This window comes from Triticum aestivum, chromosome 2B (assembly GCF_018294505.1).
Source record: "Triticum aestivum cultivar Chinese Spring chromosome 2B, IWGSC CS RefSeq v2.1, whole genome shotgun sequence".
Classification (NCBI taxonomy): domain Eukaryota; kingdom Viridiplantae; phylum Streptophyta; class Magnoliopsida; order Poales; family Poaceae; genus Triticum; species Triticum aestivum.
In genome coordinates, this window is record NC_057798.1 from 410550896 (window position 1) to 410555665 (window position 4770).

Below are 4770 nucleotides of genomic sequence, written 5' to 3' on the forward strand. Positions count from 1 at the left end.
AATCCTGGGATTAGAATAGTTATTTGGATCACAGCCCACTATATGGGGGTGATCGGATGTTCCTGAAATCCCTCGATCGGTAAAAGAAAAAAAAACTGCCACCCGCTCACCACAACCCCTCCCCTAACCTCCCTCGATCCCATCTGGCACCTCAACGGAACTGCATCGCGCCACCACCGCCTCCCTATACCCCACGCCGGCGCCGGGCCCCGGCAACCTCCCGCGCTGCTGTCGGGCCACGGCTACCTCCCGTGCCGCCGGCTAGGCCCGGCCACCTACAGCGCCGCCATCCGAGCCCTCCCCTGCTTCAACCATGGATCCGCCCCCCTGCCACCTCCTGCGCCACTGCCGGGCCCCGGCCACCTCCCGTGCCGCCGGCTGTCCTCGGCCACCTACAGCGCCACTCGTCGGGCACCTCCACTGCTTCAACCACAGATGCCTGCGAGAAGCTCGCGTCGGATCCCGCCTCTCCTCATGTGCGCCGCCAGAAAGCCCGCGTCCTGCATGCCACCGCCATGGGAGACCAACCCTTGCAGCAGCATGTAGGGCCAGGCTTCAACTACCGGATCCCGCCACCATGGTCGCTCACGTCGCGCCTTCAGCGATCTGCCGAGGCCTAAGCGGCGACCTGTCCGAGGCCTAAGCGTGACCTTCGTGCTTGAATCTTCTCCAAGTTGTTGCTGCCTACAACTGGAGGAACCGCTCCTACTTTTCTTCTCAAATCTCGATGACATGTCTTGTTTTGCATACTGAAAGTTTGTGTTCTGTTTATTCCTGATCGTTTCTATGAAATTTTGCTTTGTGCGTTCCTGTATTCTCTTGAGCTTGTGGTCAAAAAAAATAATGTCCATGCGAACGAGAGAAAAAATTCAGTACAGAGAAGTCCATGTATAACTTCCCAGAAGGTTCTTGTACTACTAATTGTGTGCTCATACAATTTCTCTCCTCTGTTCGCGTTTCGCCGGCTCCCAGCAGGTGTGTCCAGCTTGTTTGCAGACCCGTTGGTACTTGCACAGCACGGATGGCTTTCTCTGTCTAACTTGCAGGCTCAGCGATGGGCAGGTTCAGAACTTCAGATACACCCAAAGAGCCATATCCCTCTACTACTAGCTAGCTCTTACCGAACCAAGTGGATCAGACAAACAAAATTTCGTTTTTTCTTTTGCGTGTAGTTATAGAACATGCGCACTAGACGTACTACTTCAGTTGATACATACTCACCATATTTGATGCTAGTTACAGAACATGCGCACTAGATGCCATTTTTTTGCTTTTGCGTGTTCCTGCAGCCTCTCACTCATATTAGTTTATTTCATTCCATAGCTTGGATTTTGTAACATGTTATGTTCATTGTGCAGAACCTTCAGAAAGATACCAAAAAAGTGTGTTATGGACCTTGTAACTCCTGCCCCTTTTTCTGTTCATGCATGTTCTTTCGCGTGATTTGATGTAAGGAAGTTTGTGTAAACCATTGAGTTTACATACACATAAAAAGAGTATGTATTTGTTAAAGTAATCCAGAAGTTCAAAGATTATTGTATAGAGAGTTCAATCAATGTATTTTAGGAAGAATGCATCTTACTGATAAAAACTGCTTAGGTAATTCAACCATGAAGTTCAAATTGAAAAAAATAGTCAAATTTGATGTTTATTTTAAAATCAAAACAATTATTTAAACAAAAAAGGTGAAGTTCAAATTAAAATAACACATAAGTTCAAAAAATATATGAAACCTAGGATTTGCAAGTTCAAAAAAAATGTCATATTGGGCATTTTAAAAGACACAGAAGTTCAAAATTGTTTATTCTGAAACCAAGAGGATCAATTATCTCACCACGGTTTTCAGCTCCCTCCTTCAAATTCAACACATAGAAAATGTGGAAGTTCAAATTAAAACAAGCGAGCATTTCTTACAACCAAAAAAATGCATCAAAAAGTTAATTCCTATGGTCTAAGAAAACAAGTGAGTATTTCTTCCAGCTCAAAAATACTTTGATATTTCAGAACAAATTTGGTTACAGTTTCAAAGAAAAAAACATCATAAATGTTAATTAAAACCATTCTAAAATAACAAAAAGTGCAAAAAAATCATGTGCGTTCCTCTTCCTATGTGCATAAAAAATAGGGTGATTTTATTTTCCTTTTGCGTATAGAAATAATTTCAAATATGCGACATCAAAAAGTTCAAAAATATGTAAGATGATAGAAAGTTTCATGTACAAAATTCAAGTGGAGAAAAAAAATGTAAATTCCCATAGAAGTTCGTATATAAAAAAATGAAGTTCGCATAGAGTAAGAATGGTGAATTTCTCAAAAAGGATGTACTCAAAAGTACATGTTCTCTAATTCTCGAAGTTCGAATTTGGAAGCCCTAGAAGTTCGATTTGAAAATAATGGAGAAGGTCAAAAAACCTAGAAGTTTAAATTTAAAAACCTAGAAAATTGTTTGCTTATTTAAAACCATATTTTTTCTAAGAAGTTCAAAGTAAAAAAAAGAGAAGTTCGAAGATTAAAAAACTTAGATGTTTTCTTGTTACTAAACAACAAAATGAAGAAGTTCAAATTTAAAAAAAGGAAATCTAAAAAAAGTTTTAAATGAATTTCCTCGTTTTAAAAAACCCAGAAGTTCAAAATAAAATAGTGAAGTTGTCCGATATTTATTAAAGAATCGACCATGAAGGTCAAAAATAAAAAAAATAGTCAAATTTATGTTAATTTAAAAAACAAAAATGAAAACTTTACTCAAAAAACAAAAACAGAGTGAAGTTCAAACAGACATGCCCGAGAAGTTCAACTACATCATGCAGTGCATTTCCATTCGCGATGAAGGCAAAAATCACGATCTCGTCATTTTCTAATTACTTTAAAACGACAAGAATATCATTTGTGTAAATTCAAGTCCTCGGTCGGAGAAAGTTAAAAAAAATTGTGTGAGAGGTTTGTACAAAAAGAATATCATTTGTGTAACACTGACGAAATGGATGAGAAAATTACAAACAAAAATACGTCACAGAAGTTCAAGTGAAAACAGCAGGACGTTCGACTACTATAGTGAATGAATTTGAGATGAAAAACTTTTAAAATCGTCACGAGTATGAAAAAATGATCAACACGGGAAAGTTGCGTGTTTACATCAGCTTTCCACCGGTATATTACTTGCTCAATTCCGGTGAGAGTTCCGGTGAGTGGATGGAGATCTACGTGCAAAAAAAGCACGTGAAAAACAGAGTGAAGTTCAAGTAGACATGCCGAGAAGTTCAGGTTCTTCACGCGGTGCATTTTCGAAGAATCTGTTTTGCGATAAAGGCAGAACGAATGATCTCGCCATTTTCAAAATTACTTGAAAACAGCTGCGAATCAGAGAAAACCATCAACATGAAAAAGTTTCACATTTTCCTTAGCTTTTCAACGGTATATTATGTGCCCCATTTTGATAAAGTTTGTAAAAATTACGGCGAAAATACGTTTTTAGCTATTTTCAAAATAGACTTAAAACAGTAAGGAATTGGGAGAAACAATATATACTAAAAAGTTTCGCATTTACTCAAGGTTTCCAATGCCATATCATTTGCTACATTCGGACGTACGGTTAAAAAATTAGCTCGAAAATACGAACTCGGCGCAACTTGTACCGTTGTATAAATCACTTTTAAACCGTTCAAAATTAGAAAAAAACTTTCAACATGAGAAAGTAGCGCATTTTCATGGGCTTTCCAATGCCATATCATTTCCCTCAATCGGATTAGCCGTTTAGAAATTACATTGAAAAATAGGTACTCGCCTGTTCGGTTTGTGAAATTTTATAATTTTCCAAATTACTCTTTATACATAGGGAATTAGAGAAAACTTTCAACATGTCGAAGGAGAGGTTTTGCAACAGCTTTCGAACGCCATATTATTTACCTCATTTTGATAAACAGTTTAGAAATGCGATCGAAAATACGATTCACGTTTTTGTATGAAGAGAAAACGGTTTTCAAAACTGCTCTTAAACTGCTTACATTTTGCCAAAAAATTAACTTGGGTCATGATACTGGTGTCTATAGCTTTCCAACGGTATATCACAAGCCCCATTTGGACACCTTTTAGCTGAAGTTCAACCTAGTACTCGGGGAAGGTCAGGCGCGTTACTCGGGAAGTTCAGGTTGTGATCAGAATATTATTCTGATCCCGTGATTAAAATAGTGTTTATGTATATATATATATATTGTCATATGATTTCTTATGCTCAAGTAACAAACTATTCACAATGTCAAGTATGGTTCAGAAACTTTATTGAGAACTAACAAACTATAATCTCAGTCATTGAAGCAATTACAATTTATCATAACATCAGAAAGAGTCAAGAATAGAGCTTTTCAGCAAGTCCACATACACAACTATCATATAGTCTTCTACAATTGCTAACACTCACACAATACTTATGGTTATGGAGTTTTAATCGGACACTGAGAAAGATAGGGGCTTATAATTCGCCTCCCAACGTATTCACCTTTGGGTGATGTCAACAATAATAGTTCATGCTAACTTACATCCAATTGGATATATATATCAGGATCTTTCCAACACGAGGTGCTTGCCAAAGGATAAAATGAAAAAGGGAAAGGTGAAGATCACCTTCACTCTTGCATAAAGTAAAGGACATAAGGTAAAAGATAGGCCCTTCACAGAGGGAAGCAGATGTTGTCTGTTGCTTTTAGGGTTGGATGCACAAAATCTTAATGCAAAAGAACGTCACTTTATATTGCCACTTGTGATATGAACCTTTAT